Source organism: Mytilus californianus, unplaced genomic scaffold, assembly GCF_021869535.1.
Source record: "Mytilus californianus isolate M0D057914Y unplaced genomic scaffold, xbMytCali1.0.p SCAF_20, whole genome shotgun sequence".
NCBI lineage: Eukaryota > Metazoa > Mollusca > Bivalvia > Mytilida > Mytilidae > Mytilus > Mytilus californianus.
This window is the reverse complement of record NW_026262669.1, coordinates 11,281,951-11,303,124: the sequence shown is the minus strand read 5'-3', so window position 1 is coordinate 11,303,124 and position 21,174 is coordinate 11,281,951. Positions and strand designations below refer to the sequence as shown.

Below are 21,174 nucleotides of genomic sequence, written 5' to 3'. Positions count from 1 at the left end.
TACAAAATTTATATCATGTATATTACCACAAAACACAGATCAAGTTTGAAATCTGGTGGTGTCACTTTAACCGTTCTAGAGTTATGCCCCTTTACAAATGGAAAAAATCCTAAATTTTTAGTTTCTGTTCTCTAACTTTAGTTTGCCTCAACCAAATGTTATGAAACTTATACACAATGCTTATTAAAACAAAATACAGATCAAGTATGCATTTTGGTGGTGTCACTTTAACCGTTCTAGAGTTATGCCCCTTTATAATTTGAAAAACTGCTTAATTTTTGCGTTTCCTTTCTCTAACTTAAGTTAGCCTCAACCAAATGTTGTGAAACTTATACACAATACAGTTCCTATTACCACAAAACTCAGATCAAGTACAAATTTGGGTAGCGTCACTTTTACCGTTCATCAGTTATGTCCCTTTATAACTATATATGATATGCAAGCGGGGGCATCATCTGTGTCCCATGGACACATTCTCTATTTATTTTGTATTAGTTGATATTGGCTTTGAACTCTCTGTTAGTAACTGCCAGTATTCTCAGATCTATGCTTACTAGTGTCTTTTTTGTTGTCAAGGATGAGGGATGGATAAATACCCTGCCAAGTCTGGTCTGTGTTTTTTTGGGATGTTTTTCTGCTTTGTGTGGATCTGATGAGTTTAAAACGTTTGGCTTATTGTTTTTTGTAAATTGTTTAGCTATAAATTAGGCCGTTAGTTTTCTCAATTGAATTAATTCATATTTTTCATGTCGGGGCCTTTTATAGCAGACTATACGGTATGGGTTTTTTTCTCATTGTTGAAGGCTGTACGGTTGCCTATAATTGCTTTTATCCACTTCATTTGAACTTAGGTGGATAGTTGTCTCATTGGCAATCATACCACAGCTCCTTATTTTTATCATATGTGATCAAGTTTAAGCAAATCACAAATCCTTAAAAACATTGGATTAATACTATAACCTTGTATCGACCTCATACAAAGACTATAACTGTATAATCATGATCATGATAATAGCCTTGTATGAGGACCACCTGCAATATATATTATATATTCCTGTATACCAAAACCAATAACTATGTCCATTCTTACAATAATTCTGATTTATTTGTAGTCCCTTATTGGAATGACCAAATTCAACTCGGGAAAACGATGGCAGAGAAATTGGTTCACATTTTGGTATGTGCTGTTCTGGATATCAGCCTGTGATCTACCCTTCTGGTTCCAGAGACGAGCTGCAATGTACCAGGGTTGATTAAAGGTAAGTCTCCTGAGACCAGCTGCATGTACCAGGGTTAATTAAAGGTAAGTCTCCTGAGACCAGCTGCATGTACCAGGGTTAATTAAAGGTAAGTCTCCTGAGACCAGCTGCATGTACCAGGGTTAATTAAAGGTAAGTCTCCAGAGACCAGCTACAATGTACCAGGGTTTATTAAAGGTAATTCTGTGACCAGCTACAATGTACCAGGGTTGATTAAAGGTAAGTCTCCTGAGAACAGCTACATGTACCAGGGTTAATTAAAGGTAATTCTGAGACCAGCTGCAATGTACCAGGGTTAATTAAAGGTAAGTCACCTGTGACCAGCTGTAATGTACCAGGGTTAATTGAAGGTAAGTCACCTGAGATGAGCTGTAATGTACCAGGGTTAATTATAGGTAAGTCACCTGAGACCAGCTACAATGTACCAGGGTTGATTAAAGGTAAGTCTCCTGAGACCAGCTGTAATGTACCAGGTTTAATTAAAGGTAAGTCTCCTGAGACCATCAGGGCCTTGGTGGCAGAGTGGTCTAAGTAGTTACTACTGTAATCACTAGCCAGTCAACACTGAGGTTGTGAGTTTGAACCCCGCTCATGCAGGTGCACGGGACTCCAATCTTAATTGACTAGGATTGTCAGTTTTCCTATCGAAGGTCGGTGGTTTTATCCAGGCACTCTGGCTTTCTCCACCAATAAAAACTGGCCGCCACGAAATAGCTCAAAAGCAGTGCTTAAAAGTGGCGTTAAAAACACAAAAAATCAAAAATCAGAATCCTGAGACCATCTACAATGTACCAGGGTTTATTAAAGGTAAGTCTCCTGAGACCAGCTACAATGTACCAGGGTTAATTAAAGGTAAGTCTCCTGAGACCAGCTGTAATGTGCCAGGGTTGATTAAAGGTAAGTCTCCTGAGACCAGCTACAATGTACCAGGGTTAATTAAAGGTAAGTCTCCTGAGACCAGCTACAATGTACCAGGGTTGATTACAGGTAAGTCTCCTGAGACCAGCTACAATGTACCAGGGTTGATTACAGGTAAGTCTCCTGAGACCAGCTGTAATGTACCAGGATTGATTAAAGGTAAGTCACCTGTGACCAGCTAGCCTACAATGTACCAGGGTTGATTACAGGTAAGTCTCCTGAGACCAGCTACAATGTACCAGAATTAATTAAAGGTAAGTCACCTGTGACCAGCTACAATGTACCATGGTTGATTAAAGGTAAGTCTCCTGAGACCAGCTACAATGTACCAGGGTTAATTAAAGGTAAGTCTCCTGAAACCAGCTACAATGTACCAGGGTTAATTAAAGGTAAGTCTTTTCCTTGATTGTGACACCCCCTTTATGAGAATAACTGAATTTATACTTATGTACATGTTCAATGAGCAACACTAACGGATGCCACTAATAAAGCATAATTTGCATACCCTTGGGAGAACCTTAAATCACCCCCAGTTTTTGATGGGGTTAACCCTTGGGAGAACCTTAAATCACTCCCAGTTTTTGATGGGGTTTACCCTTGGGAGAACCTTAAATCACCCCCAGTTTTTGATGGGGTTTACCCTTGGGAAAACCTTTAATCACCCCCAGTTTTTGATGGGGTTTATGGTGCTTAGTCTTTTTTTTTCTATGTCAGATGTATGCGGTATTTTATGAACTTGTTTGTCTTTTCTTAGTTCTTGGTTTTAATACGACTGCAAATCGTATATTGGTATGACGTTGGCGTCGTCGTCGTATTCCGAAGACACATTGGTTTTCGCACAATAACTTTAGTTTAAGTGAATTGATCTCTATGAAATTTTACCATAAGGTTCAATACCACAGGTTGGGATTGATTTTGGGGGTTATGGTACCAACTGTTAAGGAATTAGGGGCCAAAAGGGGCCAAAAATAAGCATTTTTGTAACATTCAGACAATAACTTGTGTTTAAGTGTATGGAACTCTCTGAAATTATACCACAAGTTTCCATACCACAAAGGGATTGGCTTTGGGGGGTTATGTCTCAAATCGTTTAGGAATTAGGGGCAAAAAAGGGTGAAAAACAAGGGTTTCCTGGTTAATGGACAATTTAAAAGCAGTGTAAGGGAGGTAATCCAAATTCATTTAAAGTATTTAAAAAAAAATTGGATTACCTCCCTTACATTGCTTTTAAATATGTATAAAGATGTTGTATTGTCTTGAGGTGATTAGCTGTCAATTAACTTTTAGAAGTTACTATTAAAGGAATATTAATTTTAGCCATGATTATGTATGTCATTTTCTATTTTAAGACTTTTATGATGTATTTAAATTGGTAATTATGGTTGCAAACTCCATTGGAAATTTGAATTGAGATTATGACCATATCTTGAGGGAAAGAATTTTTTTTTTTTGGAAAAAGGGGGGGGGGGAGGTGAAAAAAAATTGAGGGGGGGGGGGGGCAATTTTCTCATTTCAGATTTCAGAAATTAAAAAGAAAATTTCTTCAAATATTTTTTTTTTTGCAAAATAAAGGGGTTGGGGGATGTCAATACGCAACAGCATGGTGTATTGCACAAAAGCAAAATATTGAATATAAATTCAAATCAAATAACCAATTCTAAGTTCTTTGACCACAGTTATTCTGTGTCAGAAACCTATTATGTGTCAAATATTTAATTACAATCCAAATTCAGACCTGTATCAAGCACGAATATTGTGTCCATTTTTGCCCCAACTGTTCAGGGTTGGACCTCTGCGGTCATATCCAGCAGCGCTCAGCGTAGTATTTTATTATAAGACTGTCTTTAAATACGGTATGAATTATGGTAGACCGTTGTCTGTCCATCTGTAGTCAAGTAGTCAACACTTAGGACAATAACCCTTTTACCAATTTTCATTAAACTTTGGTGAACTATTTATATCTATTGAAGTGGAATGCTTTTGGTTTTTATAAACTTTAGATTTTACTTTTCCGAGTTATGGGATTTTATTCATAATAGGGGATTTTGTTGCTTTCTGACCATCACTCAAAAATGCTGTGAGCAATTTTCACAAAACTTTGGTTCATTGTTTGAAAATATATTGTCAAAGTTTCCTTTTGTTCAATAGTAATCCATTTTCTGTTTTTTTTTCTTTCAGAAAAGCAGAGTGATGATTGGAAGAGTCAAGACAGAACTTTATAGAGAATGAATGGAACATTTGATTTTAATGTTGACTTTGATAGATTGTATAAATAAAACAAAAATTTTGTGATCTTGTTTTATAATCTTGATTTGTCTGTCACAAGTAAGACTGATATTAAAGTAGCCTTCACTGGCATAACACTATCCCTCAGCAAGATAACACTATCCCTTACCAGGATAACACTAGCTTTCACCAGGATAACACTTCCTTCACTGGGAAAATATTTTCCCTCAGCAAGATAACACTATCCCTCACAAGGATAACACTAGCTTTCACCAGAATAACACTAGCCTTCACTTGGACAACACTATCCATCATCAGGATAACTATTCTTCACATGGTTAACGCTATCCCTCTTCAGGACAACACTATCCTCCACCAATATAGCACTAGCCTTCACTGGGAAACCCCTATCTCTCACCAGGATAACACTAGCTTTCACTTATATAACACTATCCCTCACCAGGACAACACTTCCATACCAGGATAACACTAGCTTTCACCAGGATAGCACTAGCCTTCACTGGGATAACACTATCCCTCACCAGGATAACATTATTCTTCACCAGGATAACACTATCTCTCACCAGGACAACACTATACCTAACCAGAATAACAAGAGCTTTCACCAGGATAACACTAGCCTACACTGGGATAACACTATCCATCACCAGGAAAACTATTCTTCACCAGGATAACACTAGCCTTCACTGGGATAACACTATCCCTCACCAGGATAAAACTATTCTTCACCAGGATAACACTAGCCTTCAATGGGATAACACTATCCCTCACCAGGATAACACTACTCTTCACCAGGATAGCACTAGCATAAGCCTTCACTGGGAAACCCCTATCTCTCAGCTGGATAGCACTAACCTTCACTGGGATAACACTCTCCCTCATCCGAATAATACCAGCGTTCACCTGGATAACACTATCCCTCATCAGGATAATACTAGCTTTCACCAGAATAAAATTATTCTAATCTGAGATTACGCTATAAAAAAGAAGATGTGGTATGATTGCCAATGAGACAACTATCCACCAGAGCAGTGTTCTCAAAAACTGGCCCTCAATAACATCAGGTAGGTCCACCAGTAATGGGTGTAGTGTTGGTCCTGACCACCAAATATCCGGTAGGTCCACTAGTGTTGAGTGTGGTGGTCCCGATGTCCTGTCTGTACTGACCACACAATATCAGATAGGTCCACTAGTTATGAGTGTAGTGGGGTTCCCAATGTCCTGTCTGTCCTAACCACAAATTATATGGTAGGTCCACCAGTTTTGAGTTTACTGGTAGTCCCAATGTCCTGTCGCTCCTGACCACCAAATATATGGTAGGTCCACCAGTTTTGAGTTTAGTGGTAGTCCCGATGTCCTGTTGGTCCTGACCACCAATTATAGGGTAGGTCCACCAGTTTGGAGTTTACTGGTAGTCCCAATGTCCTGTCGGTCCTGACCACCAAATATATGGTAGGTCCGCCAGTTTTGAGTTTAGTGGTAGTCCCGATGTCCTGTCGGTCCTGACCACCAAATATATGGTAGGTCCACCAGTTTTGAGTTAAGTGGTAGTCCCGATGTCCTGTCGGTCCTGACCACCTAATATATGTTAGGTCCACCAGTCTTGAGTGAAGTGGTGGTCCCTATGTCCTGACCACTAAATATCAGATGGGTCCACTAGTTTTGAGTGTAGAATTGGTCCTGATGTCCTGTCCGTGCTGACCTACAAATATCCGGTAGTTCCACTAGTTTTGAGTGTTGAACCTGATGTGCTGTCTGTGCTGACCACCAAATATCAGATAGGTCCATAATTTTGAGTGTAGTATTGGTCCTGATGATCTATCTTTACTGACCACCAAATATATGGTAGGTCCACCAGTTTTGAGTGAAGTGGTGGTCCCTATGTCCTGACCACTAAATATCAGATGGGTCCACTAGTTTTTGAGTGTAGTATTGGTCCTGATGTCCTGTCCGTCCTGACCTACAAATATCCGGTAGTTCCACTAGTTTTGAGTGTAGTATTGGTCCTGATGTCCTGTCCGTCCTGACCTATAAATATCCGGTAGTTCCACTAGTTTGAAGTGTAGTATTGGTCCTGATGATCTGTCTGTACTGACCGCTAAATATCAGTTAGGTGCACCAGTTATGAGTGTAGTGTTGGCCCTGACCACCAAATAGCCGGTAGGTCCACTAGTTTTGAGTGTAGTGTTGGTCCTGATGTCCTGTCTTTACTGACCACCAACTATTCGGTAGGTCCACTAGTTTTGAGTAGTGTTGGTCCTAATGTCATGTCGGTCCTGACCACCAAACATCAGGTAGGTCCATCAGTTTTGAGTGTAGTAGTGGTCCCGATGTCCTGTCGATCCTGACCACCAAATATCAGGTAGGTCCACTAGTTTTGAGTGTAGTAGTGGTCCTGATGTCCGGTCGACCCTGACCACCAAATATCCGGTAGGTCTACTAGTTTTGAGTGTAGTGTTGGTCCTGATGTCCTGTCCGTCCTGACCTCCAAATATCCGGTAGGTTCCCCAGTTTTGAGTGTAGTGTTGGTCCTAATGTCATGTCGGTCCTGACCACCAAATATCAGACAGGTCCACCAGTTTTGAGTGAAGTGGTGGTCCTGACCACCAAATATCAGAAAAAGTCCTCCAGTATTGAGTGTAGTGTTGGTCCTGATCACCAAATATCAGACAGGTCCACCAGTTTTGAGTGAAGTGGTGGTCCTGATGTCCTGTCTGCACCGACCACCAAATATCAGATACGTCCAACAGTTTTGAGTTTAGTGTTAGTCCTGATGTCCTGTCTGTACTGACCACCAAATATCAGGTAGATCCATTTTGGGTGTAGTCGTAGTCATGATAGCCTGTCGGTCCTTACCACCAAATATATGGTAGGGCCACTAGTTTGGAGTGTACTGTTGATCAAATGGAAGTTATAACATCAACGACACCTGTCAAGCTGGACAAGGAACCTCAGCCATGCATGAGGTGGATATGTATGTTTATTACTTGTTTAAGTTTTGATCATATTTCCAAATGTTACAACTACTCTGGCGTTAAAAAAACCATGAATAAACTCATCATAGATACCAGGATTGAAACTTTGTACGGCAGACGCGCGTTTCGCTAAAAAAAGACTCATCAGTGACGCTCGAATAAAAAAGTTAAAAAAGGGGGGTGTGTGACAAATTAGGCAGTCAATGAAGGGGGAAGTAGGTACGAAGAAGATAATCAGTGCGGGGGAGGGAGGTACGAGGTAGGCAATCAATAGAGGTCGGATACGAATTAAGCAATTAATAAAGGGGGAAGTAGGTACGAAGTAGATAATCAAAGCCGGGGAGGGAGGTACGAGGTAGATAATCAAAGCCAAGGAGGGAGGTACGAGGTAGGCAATCAATAGAGGGCGGATACGAATTAAGTAATTAATAAAGGGGGAAGTATGTACGAAATAGGCAATCAATGTGGGGGGGGGGGGAGGTACGAGGTAGGCAATCAATAGAGGGCGGATACGAATTAAGTAATCAATGAAGGGGGAAGTAGGTACGAAGTAGATAATCAATGCCGAGGAGGGAGGTAGGCAATCAATAGAGGACGGATACGAATTAAGTAATCAATGAAGGGGGAAGTAGGTACGAAGTAGATAATCAATGCCGAGGAGGGAGGTACGAGGTAGGCAATCAATATAGAGGACGGATACGAATTAAGTAAAAAATGAAGGGGGAAGTAGGTACGAGGTAGATAATCAATGCGGGGGAGGGAGGTACAAGGTAGGCAATCAATAGAGGACGGATACGAAGTATATAATCAATGAAGGAGGTAGTAGGTACGAAGTAGATAATTAATGCGGGGAGGGAGATACGAGGTAGGCAATCAATAGAGGGCGAATACGAATTAATACGAAGTAGATAATCAATGCGGGGAGATTTCAAGATTTTTTAAGATTTTCAAGATTTATTGATAACGCTCAGACACATACATGTGTAACATGAGGTCAAAGTATAATACATAAGCAATTGAATGACGAAATGAGCATGCAGTACTATTTAAACACATAGAAATACATTTGTAAATATTTTAGAATAAACAAGCAATTTTCTTAATAAATAATGATAGTCGTTTGTAGACTTCCATATTACATATGGACAATAATCCCTCCATTTTAATGTATTGCGGATTAATAGTATAATATCTAGGTAAGTATTGGTTTCTATAATTAACAATAGAATCATGCTGACATACAAATAAAATATGAATTTCATCACCAACAAATTTATGACATAATGTACATATTCTTTCTGGTCTAGGTATATTTTGCCAACGGCCTGTCTCGATTGGAATACGTAAGTTCGATGTCCTTAATTTAGTTACCCACCCTCTGTTCTGTTCAGATAGTCTGATCAGATATTTTTCTAATCCAAAGTCCTTTTTAAATGTCCCATAAAATTGTCCCCGAGATGAATTTTCTATATTCCCAAACCATGAGGTAATAAACTGATCACTCAATATTCGGTCGAGATAATTTTTATCACAAAAGCCAATTTGATTCATGAAAATGTATCCTAGACCAGTGTTGTTAAATATTGATTCTACAGAATCAATCCATTTGAAAGCATAATGACCATGATTCTTCAATGATAACATCAGCCTGAACAAAGCACTACTAAGTTTACTACTATTGTTTACAACTTTACACCAATACGAAATCATTCTACATTTAACTCGAATTTGCAGAGGAAATCTTCCCAATTCTCCATACACCATAAAATTGGGTGTAGTATTTCGAACTTTTAAAATTCTTTTGCAATATTTCAAATGCATCTGTTCAATAATTTTCAAATTCTCAAAACCCCAAACTTCAGAACCATATAAAAGAATTGGTTCTATCATGGAATCAAATAATTTCAGTTGCAAATCTATAGGAATGTTTTCGTTTCTAACAATTCTTTGTATAAAATGCAACGATTTTTGTGCTTGATCAATAAGTTTCTTTTTGGTATCTAAAAAAGTACCGTTATGTTTAAAGATAACACCTAAATAAGAAAATTTTTCAACAATCTCAAGTTCTTTGTCTTGTAATAAAAATTTAAATTTCTTTTTACTTTTCCTCTTTCTAAAAATCATAACCTTTGTTTTATTTAAATTTACTTCTAATTTCCACTTTTCACAATATAACTGAAAAATGTTTAGTGATCGCTGCATACCTTCTTCTGTTTCAGATAAAATTACAGTATCATCTGCATATAATATAACAAATAATTCAAAAAATATGTGCAATTCACTTTGAAACTTCTCTTTTACAGTTACTAGTGGAATCCCATCTAGACTCTTAAAGTAGTCTTCTAAGTCATTAAGAAAAATTCAAAACAAAAAAGGCGATAAATTCTCCCCCTGTCTTACACCTGCTAAACAGGGGGGAAAATCTGACTGACATCCATTATATTTTACACATGATTTGATTCATTGGTACATATTAAAAATAACTTTGAAGCACTTCCCTTTGATATTACTCAATTGAAGTTTTCCCCATAAACCAGATCTTGATACCGTATCAAATGCTTTCCGAAAGTCTACAAAAGTACAAAAAAGTTTTTTGCCAAATGAGAAATACAGCTCTATGAGTGCAAGAAGTACAAAAATATTGTCTACAGTTGAATACCCCTTTCTAAAACCAGCCTGATTTTCATGTATAAGTGAAATTTCATTTGCAAAAAAATTCAATCGAGTATTGATTATGGAAGTAAATAATTTCCCTATACAACTAATTAATGTTATAGCTCTATAATTATCTGGATCCTTTGGACAACCTTTATTTTTAAAAACTGGTATAATTATTCCTGCTGTCCAGGTTTCAGGAATAATACCTGTATCCAATATCACATTAAATAGTTTAGTGTAAATACATATCAAAAATGGTGGAGAGTTTTTCAAAAACTCATTCAGTATCCTGTCAGTACCAGAGGCTTTGCCATGTTTCAAGTTCTTAATGGCATCCACAACCTCTTGTTCCGTAATGACGCCATTTAAAATGTCATTATAAATTGGGTCACTACACAACGCATTAATGTCAATGCCATCAAGATCTTCTTCGTCACTTGCATTCATGTTTTTAAAATATTCATGAAATGCTTCAATACTGATAGAGGGATTGTCTTTTTTGTAGCCAGAATATTTTTTAAGTGTCTTCCAAAATCCCTTGGAGTCATTTTTTGATAGTGCTCTCAGTTCATCCGAACATTTTTCTTTATACTGCTGATAGTTAATGTTAAGTGTCTTGCGGTATTCCTTGGCCTTACTATTCATTGCCAGTTTATTAACACCTGATTTCGCTCTGCTATATAAGTTTCTAGCCTTGTGAAACTCATTACGTTTGTCTTGACAATCTTTATCAAACCATGGTTTTTTTTTTGCGGTCGGGATAAACCGGTCTTTTTTTAGTCTTGCCTAGTACACCTTCTGCCGTATCTAACAGTACATTGCCAAGGTCATCAACTAGACCGTTTACCTTTTCAGGAGTAACATTATTTGTGTCAATACTACTCAAAACGTGATCAATCTGTTGTAAATTACCTGAGGCACTGGATAACGCTTGAAAATATTCGTCTGCTTTTCTACAGTCCCATTTGATGTGAGTTTCTGTGTTACCTGTATTTTTTTCTGTGTTCGCCTTATAAGTGTAGTTACTATCAGTATTGAATGACAATGTAAAAAATATACTGTTATGGACATCTGAAACATGGGATTAAACTCATCTATTCTAAATTCAGAGATATAGTCAAACATGTGAGGAGATACAATTAGATAATCTACTACGCTCGAGTCCTTACATGTAGTTTGACCTATAAATTTGTCTGAAAAAATACGACCATTACATCATATAAAAATTCCACATCTTTTACATAGTTCTAAAAGAAGAGTACCATATTTATTCACTCTACCTTGATCATAACTGTATCTTTGTAGAGGAATATTTTTACTTTCTAACAAAAGATAAGAAAAAATATCTTCATTTATAACATTGTCTTCTACCTGTAAAATTTCTAGTAAATTTTCATCAGGTATAACATGATCACTATCAATAGAGGTTCTAGAATTAAAATCACCAATCAGTGCTACTTCTTTTGAAGTGTTTGAAAATCGAATAAGTTCATCTTCAATCTCTGAAAAAGATTCATCAGAAGAATATCTGGAGAATTCTGGAGGTATATAAACACAACCAAGTAAGATATTTTTACTACCGACCGTGCAAGGGCTGTATAGCCAGTCAAGGTCGTTAAAAACTTCCATTTGTATTTTTACCAGTATCAAAATTTCCATGTAAAATTTCTACCCACTGAACGAACTCAGATTCAGAGTTAATAAATTTAGGAATATCTGACAGTTTCTTTTTATAAATGATAATGATACCTCCAGATTTCTTTTTAAATTTTTTTCTATTCTTAGTAAAAAGGAGTAATCTTTTGGTAATTTAATTTCATCATAATCATCAGTTTTAGTTTCTACAAACACCAGAATATCATGTTTTTTAATAAAGTTATCAAAGTCAGGATTCAACAATTTTGATTTTAAACCGCAAACATTAAGGTAAGCGATATTGAGTTTATTCACATTGTTATTTAACGTTCTACGACTGTCTGATGCGTTATCCTAACGGTGTCCCGTCTGATTACTGTGTATTGAGTTGCGAGGCTCTTCACGGGCTGGATCATACGGTTGACCGTCTACAATAATCTGATCATACACTAATGATGCCCGGATATTACGCCTATGGAGTTCCTTTAGTAACAGTTTTTGACGACGGTTGCTGATCTCTGGGATATTGCTGGTTAACTGTAAATCTTGGTTTTAGTTTAAGTTTCTGCGGAACGACTTTTTTTAACTCTTTCGTGGTCCTTATAGTGAGTAAATCGGGCGATAATATTACGCGGTTTTCCGTCCCGTCGGGGTCGTAATCTATGGACGTTTTGGAAATCTATTTCATCCGCTTCAGGAATATCAAGTTCTGTTTTAATAAAGTTTTTGAGTACAGTTTCAGTATTTTCCTCCTCGTCAGTTTGTACAATACCGCCGAATATAAGGTTGTATTTCATCGAGTGACTTTGTAGTTTTAAATACTCCTCTTTTAGTTGATTTTTTTCGGTATCAATTTCTTCGGTGTAATTTTCTACCAAATTCATTCTGTCAGCAATTTCAAAATGGTGCTTTTCTTCATTTTCCAAAATTTGTGCATGCTCATTTTGAGTTTTCTTTATAGAGTCAATTTCTTGGTGTAAGTTTGAAATTTTCGTCTCAATGTTGTTGAATCTATCATCAAGTTTTTTGTCTAGTTTTGAGAGTTTATCACCCACTACAAAGTCTATTCGTTCTAATCTTTGGTTCATAATGTTAATTGTTGAGAACAACATTTCCATGGTTATATCTGAACGAACCCCATCAGTTTGTGATAATGGAAATGATGGGAATGAAGGTAATGGTGGCGGTTGATAGCCGGGATTAGAAGTTGGACCAGCATTAGGAGAACAACGCGATGACTGTTGTATCTGTGGGTTCGGGCATTCAAAGGTCTGGTTCATATGATTCGTAGGGTTGTGATAATTTTGTTGAAATGTTCCCGTTAGTGGCGTTGTGTGAGAGTTCATTGGTGTACTAGTATTTAACGTATCGTGAGCTTGACTCAGTACATTAGAAAAACTTTGTTGTTGTTGGTGATAGGGTGACGCCATATTTATTTGTGTTTTGTTTGGTGGAGTCAAACCTGTTTTGCTATTATCACTCCTGTTCCTTTTGTGTTTTCCCATTTAGATCTAGTAATGTCACAAATGTTCATATTTGGTTCAAATCACCATAGAATTAAGTTGAAATATAATCACAAACACATCCAAATTGATCAATATGAGTAGACCTTCACTCATACCGACATGCTCAGTCCGCCATTTTTTTTAGTAGGGAGGGAGGTACGAGGAAGGCAATCAATAGAGGGTGGATACGAATTAATACGAAGTAGATAATCAATGCGGGGGACGGAAGAACGAGTTAGGCAATCAATAGAGGGCGGATACGAATTAAACAATGAAGGGGGAAGTAGGTACTAATTAGGCAATCAATGCGGGGGAGGGAGGTAGTAGGTTGGCAATCAATAGAATGCGGAGACGAATTAAGCAATCAATGAAGGGGGAAGTAGATACGAAGTAGATAATCAATGGGGATGAGGGAGATACGAAATTTGCATTCAAAAGAGTGGCGGGAGATACGCGGTAGGCAATCAAAATCCATGAATCGAACAAATTCGTACATTCACCATGGCAAAACCCCATAAAGGACCAGCGATCCAATAACTTCCCTTACTGAAAAATCAGCCTTCTGGCGAACTGTTGCGGCAGATGTGCCGCAAACACTGCGGTAAGGTTGCTGCAGATAGTTTGCGGCAACTTCACCGCGACTTTTTACCATGCAAATGAAGGTTGCGGCAGACTTGCCGCAAAGTTTGATAGCCTTATATAGTTTGTGGTGAACTTCTGGCGACTATTTGTGGTGAACCTCTGGCGAACTTTGATAGCCTTATATAGTTTGTGGCGAACTTCTGGTAATTTTTGTGGTGAACTTCCGGCAAACTTTCTAAGCCTTATATAGTTTGCGGTGAACTTCTGGCAAATCATATGCTAATGATACATGTACCCTATGACTACCTTCCTGTTAATTCTTTTTTCAAAACTGTACGTCTCATTCAAAATATGCACATATGGATCAAAATTTAAATTATATTAATTATTATGACCAATAATTGTTATTTAATTACCTGCTCACCTGCTAATCAAAATTTCATTTGTAAAGAAATGTGAACGAGAGAAATATAAATTGTGACCACCCCAAAAAAAACAATATAGGTACATGTATATCTATTTATTTACACAGTGCAGAATTCAGAATGAGCTGATTAATTTCTTAATAGATACATAATAAAATATGATATGTATATTTGTAATGATAGTTCTCTAAGGGCAGTATATAAGGGTGTAACACTATTGTTATTTTCAAAATGGGGTTTCTTTGACATAAATTTTGTACCAATGATACCAAATTAACATGCAAAAAATGTCTAAAATGACTTACAAAGAGATGATCAATAATGCATTGCCTGTTCCAGGAACTAATTGAATCATATATAGCTCAGACATCTATCATATATAACATCCATTTACTTTTTACATGAAAACACCAACATTAAAACTTTCCTCCTATTTCAAATTTAAAGAAGCAGGAAGTCTGATTTTAGTGCAGGGAGCATGCTCAGTATGCTATAAAGTTTGCGGCGAAGTTCCAGCAAACTTTAGGACTGCTGTAAAGTTTGTTTACAAAGTTCCTTCAATTTTAAGAAAGTTAACAGTTTGCGGCAAACTTGCGGCACACTTTTACATCTGTTTGCCGAAAGGTCGCTGCTAGCGGCGAACACTGGTGAACAACTTTCAGGTCTTCTGGCGAACTAAAAAGATTGCCGCAAGTTTGCTGCAACCTTACCGCAAGGTTGCGGCAAAGTTTCTCTTTTCATAAGGGTTTAAAGACATTTATATATTTTCAATTTTTAAACAAATGGCGATATAATTTGAAAAATTCACACAGCATTAATCCCGTTCGACTTCACTATCGAAATATCTATAAGGTAAACTATATGTTATATATATTATTTTCAAATATTTTGGCGTCGAGAATCACGGAAGAGACATTAATTGTCGAAATGCGCATCTGGTGCAGAACAATGTGTACCGTTAATGTTATTATTATTGGCGATCTATCTAAGGTAAACCGTGTACTATGTTATACGTAATACATATGAGTAAATCTGTTCTGATGCACTACCAATATATCTAAGTGTAGTGATGTACAGTATCGGAGGTAATCTGTACAACATGTGATATATAATTTCGGGATAATGTTATTCATATACAATACCGATATATCTACATGTACAGTATCGGAGATAATCCGTAAAATATGTGATATATAATATCGGGATAATCTTGTTCTAATGCACTATCGATATATCTACATGTGCAGTATCGGTTTGTTAAGTGTGACAATCGGACATCAGTTTGGTAATACATTTAAGGGTGACAATCGGACATCAGTTTGATAATACATTTAAGGGTGACAATCGGACATCAGTTTGGTAATAAATTTAACGGTGTCAATCGGACATTTGTTTGGTAATACATTTAAGGGTGACAATCGGACATTAGTTTGGTAATACATTTAAGGGTGACAATCAGACATTAGTTTGGTAATACATTTAAGGGTGACAATCGGACATCAGTTTGGTAATACATTTAACTGTGTCAATCGGACATTTGTTTGGTAATACATTTAAGGGTGATAATCGGACATTAGTTTGGTAATACATTTAAGGGTGACAATCGGACAGTAGTTTGGTAATACATTTAAGGGTGATAATCGGACATCAGTTTGGTGATACATTTAACTTTGTCAATCGGACACAAGTTTGGTAATACATTTAAGGGTGACAATCGGACATCAGTTTGGTAATAAATTTAACTGTGTCAATCGGACATTTGTTTGGTAATACATTTAAGGGTGACAATCGGACATTAGTTTGGTAATACATTTAAGGGTGACAATCGGACATTAGTTTGGTAATACATTTAAGGGTGACAATCGGACATCAGTTTGGTAATACATTTAACTGTGTCAATCGGACATTTGTTTGGTAATACATTTAAGGGTGACAATCGGACATTAGTTTGGTAATACATTTAAGGGTGACAATCGGACAGTAGTTTGGTAATACATTTTAAGGGTGATAATCGGACATCAGTTTGGTGATACATTTAACTTTGTCAATCGGACATAAGTTTGGTAATACATTTAAGGGTGACAATCGGACATCAGTTTGGTAATACATTTAACTGTGTAAATCGGACATTAGTTTGGTAATACATTTAAGGGTGACAATCGGACATTAGTTTGGTAATACATTTAAGGGTGACATTCGGACATCAGTTTGGTAATACATGGCTTCAATTGGACACCACTTAGAGGATGAAGATTTTGGACCTCGACTTGAGACTGTGATGCCAGATTTGTCTTAGTATAGGAATAGGCGTCGATTAGAAACCGGACGACGATTTAAGTGTAACATATTATACCAACGAATTGCAATTCCTTGATTATACGAGAATAACCATATTCTTGCGCCCTACTTATATATCTAGGTAAACTGTTTAAAATTTAATATGTAATAAGGGAATAATCCTGTTCCGATTAATGCAATACCAATATATTTAGTGTTATCTGTATAAAATGTAATATATCACATAAAAACAATCCCATTTTGATGCACTACCATATATGACATTGGCTGTTATATGTATAACTATTATGATATCTATTTCTAATGCACTGCCATATATGACATTGACTGTTATATGTATAACTATTATGATATCTATTTCTAATGCACTACCATATATGACATTGACTGTTATATGTATAACTATTATGATATCTATTTCTAATGCACTACCATATATGACATTGACTGTTATATGTATAACTATTATGATATCTATTTCAAATGCACTACCATATATGACATTGACTGTTATATGTATAACTATTGTGATATCTATTTCTAATGCACTACCATATATGACATTGACTGTTATATGATAACTATTATGATATCTTTTTCTAATGCACTACCAATATATCTAGGGTGAACTGTATAAAATGTAATACTGATATATATATGATATGGCAAAAATTACGTTCTAATGCACTACCAATATTTATATATATATACAATATATGACATTGACTGTTATATGTATAACTATTGTGATATCTATTTCTAATGCACTACCAATATTTATATATATACAATATATGACATTGACTGTTATATGTATAACTATTGTGATATCTATTTCTAATGCACTACCAATATTTATATATATACAATATATGACATTGACTGTTATATGTATAACTATTGTGATATCTATTTCTAATGCACTACCAATATTTATGTATATACAATATGTGACATTGACTGTTATATGTATAACTATTGTGATATCTATTTCTAATGCACTACCAATATTTATATATATACAATATATGACATTGACTGTTATATGTATAACTATTGTGATATCTATTTCTAATGCACTACCAATATTTATATATATACAATATGTGACATTGACTGTTATATGTATAACTATTGTGATATCTATTTCTAATGCACTACCAATATTTATATATATACAATATGTGACATTGACTGTTATATGTATAACTATTGTGATATCTATTTCTAATGCACTACCAATATTTATATATATACAATATATGACATTGACTGTTATATGTATAACTATTGTGATATCTATTTCTAATGCACTACCAATATTTATATATATACAATATGTGACATTGACTGTTATATGTATAACTATTGTGATATCTATTTCTAATGCACTACCAATATTTATATATATACAATATATGACATTGACTGTTATATGTATAACTATTGTGATATCTATTTCTAATGCACTACCAATATTTATATATATACAATATATGACATTGACTGTATTATATGTAATGTATATGTTGTGTACAAGATGCAAGTTTGTACAAATTATAATTTGTACACGGTTTTTGTACGAGTTATAACTTTTTTGACACACACCTTTTTTTGCACCAGGTGATAAAAGTTTTATCTTCTACAAATTTTCAGCTTTAAAAATGTCTTAAATTCAAATTTATACACTTCAACCTAACATTTAGTGCTATTCTCCCTGTCCTAAAACTGGAAATAAAGACACCAGAATGGTTTAAATTTTATTTTTTATGTTTCTCCTTCTACCAAAATCATAGCCATAAAAAAGTCTTTTTGTTTTCTTATAATGTTTTTTTGTATCAATGCTCAGTATTAGACTGTATAACGAAGTCATGGAAATATGACAGAAATATGCGAAACAAAAGACTGTGTGCTTGTATCATCCATTTGTGTTAAGCGGTTCATAAAACACTGATTAAACTTGTACAAAAATTCTTTGCAAATTATAATTTGTACAACATTACAATTTGTACACAACATATATAACTATTGTAATATCCCGTTCTAATGCACTACCAACATATTAAGGTTAAACTGTATACTACGATTTATATAATCATTGGAACAATCCCATTCTAAAGTATTACCAGTATATCTAGGGTCAACTATATGAATTGTTATATATTATTGTACTAAATGAATGACATAGTAGATATTTAATGACAATTTAGTTCAGATAAACAAAGACGAATAGATAAGGTGTTACTATTTGTCACGCTAAGAAGGTGATCATGGATGGTACGTATTTACAATGTATTAATTGAAATGTTCCTCTAAATGAGCACTCTGCATAATATATACGATGTAAAACTACAAACACGTAGCTCCCTTTGTGCTTACACAGTTCTTGCTTTCTATTAGTGTAATTCCGGTTTAAAAGTTCGCACCCGTTTTTCTTTTTACAGTATTGTTAGTCTTTTTTTGGTTTCGCGTTTTGGTCATGGTGGTCTATCTTTTTTCTTTATTTTTTTTAATGCCGTATAGGTATATTCCACCCATTTGTCTTATGTTTATATGCTAGCGATCACATTACTTATTTGTGGGTATCTTATAAAGTTAATTGTTATGTGTCATTTATATGTACATATTTAAACGGTAAAATTCCTTCCCTCTCTTTCAGAAACGAAGTAATAGACCATTTTCGCTTCGGACGCATGCAATTAATAACGTGTTGTTTTCATTTTTTACAGCACTGGGTCGATACCTCTGCCGGTGGGCTATCAGAGACCGTTCAACATTAATCAAAGGGATGGGCCGGTGCATTCTTGATATTGTTTCATTAAAAAAGTTGATGCCCATCTTTTTAAATTCTGCAAAAATGTCCCCGCCCATTTACAAAATTCTATAAAAAAGTGCTTGCCTCTCTAAAACTGCAACTCTTAAGAAAATCATAATCTGTTATATTAATATATATATATATATATTAATAGTGATTATTGTTAAATAAAACACTGATTTTTATAGTTTTGAAATTGCTTGGATAACAATTAACAAGAATAGAATTGATATTTATTTATTGGCATGTGAAACTCATCAATGATCTTTTCTTAAAATGATAGAAAATTATATTTCTACTCAATAAATTATCTCCCCTTTCCAACAGGTCTGTATTGAATTCAGATCCCATTTTACGTTTTTACTCAAGTCCATTAAAAAAATGAGAGGTATAAATTATCTGCAAATCTTTTTATTGCACCACAAACACTCATTTAATAAAACCTTTCGTATTTTCCTTTGATACATTTACTTTAATTATATCCTGCTTGTTTCTTTAAATATAATAGAAATACTTATACACTGTAAGACTGGTGTTTGAAATATTTTTGGAACAATATATTGCTATATATATTAATCCTATATCCGTCTTTAAGATTACAGTAGAATATTATCCATACGATAAAATTATCTATCATTGAAACATGAGAGAGTCGCTGGTATTATTTAATTTAGAACAAATAATTTTTTTTTAATTACATGTGCTCTTGAAGTTATACTGTCATTTTAAAATTAGTAAATATAAGTCAGTATGCATTTTTATTTCTATAGTTATTTTATATTTTTAAGCATTGATCAGAAGCTATATACTTAATATATTAAACAAGTATAATTTGTCAAGCTTTAATACATTGGAGATAACTCCATTCATGTTAAAGTTGTTGGTTGATCAAAGTTTTAATATGTTGTTTTTCATGTTACCTGATTTAATTATTTCTAAAATGTTGTGCTTTCATGTTACATGATTTAATTATTTCTAAAATACATTAAAACCATATTAAAATTGTTATTTATGTTTTTATTATGTTTCGTGTGCCTGCAAACAAATTTCCTGCACACCGACAAAATTTATAGCAAATTCTTTTCCTATAAAATAAGTTCTGGCCCATCCACTTTACATATTAAAAAAAGATCTCGCCCATCCAAATATTTACACAAAAAAAGTGCTTGCCCGCCCCATTTTGCACCGACCCATCCATCTGATAAATATTGACCGGTCCTTCAGTCCCCGAGGGTATCATCAGCTCAGTAGTCCGTACTTCGGTACTGACATGATTCATAACAAATCTTCTTAAAACTTTTTGTTTATAAATTTTGAATTAAGAAAAAAACTAAGGTTTCAACTTCCTCAGGCAAAGTTGACAGTAGATGCATTTGGCAATTTTTAGGTAATTTTTGGTCATATAGCTCTTTAACTGTTTCGGTCCTTATACATCCTCGGCTTACAAATATTTGACTTTAAGCGTTCCTGATGAGGGTAAATCCAGTAAAGCGCTTCGGACGCATGAAGTTAATAACATGTTGTTTACATTTTTTTTTAAACTAAGCATAGTGCATCAATGGCATACATATCGAATGTTCTCAAAACTTAGACTGAGCGAATTCATCAACATCTTTTATTTAACTCTTATACATAATTCTTTCCATTCAAAACCAATACAAATAATTCAGGCGTTGAAGAACACGATTGTTTCTCCTCCTTTTCATCCAAGTTTAAAATAGTTAGTGAATTAAATCACGTTTAGACTCTTTCTTTCCCCTTTCATCTCAGGGGATAGTAGATGAGATAAAATGTTAACAAATGAATCATCGTTTACCTGGTTTACTTTGCAGTTGGACATTTTCATCATTCTTTTTT

At 35.2% G+C, this 21,174-nt stretch overlaps 1 long non-coding RNA gene across 2 annotated transcripts; it reads left to right on the top strand.

Annotated features, from left to right (window-relative positions):
* Positions 1-1,419: 1,419 nt before the first annotated feature.
* Positions 1,420-4,469, top strand: LOC127731785 (uncharacterized). Of its 2 annotated transcripts, none has more exons than XR_007995781.1 (2): positions 1,420-1,478; positions 4,356-4,469. It is a non-coding gene; the product is annotated as an uncharacterized LOC127731785 (long non-coding RNA). The 2 variants fall into 2 exon arrangements; XR_007995782.1 differs by lacking the exon at positions 1,420-1,478 and adding an exon at positions 1,664-1,699.
* Positions 4,470-21,174: the final 16,705 nt, after the last annotated feature.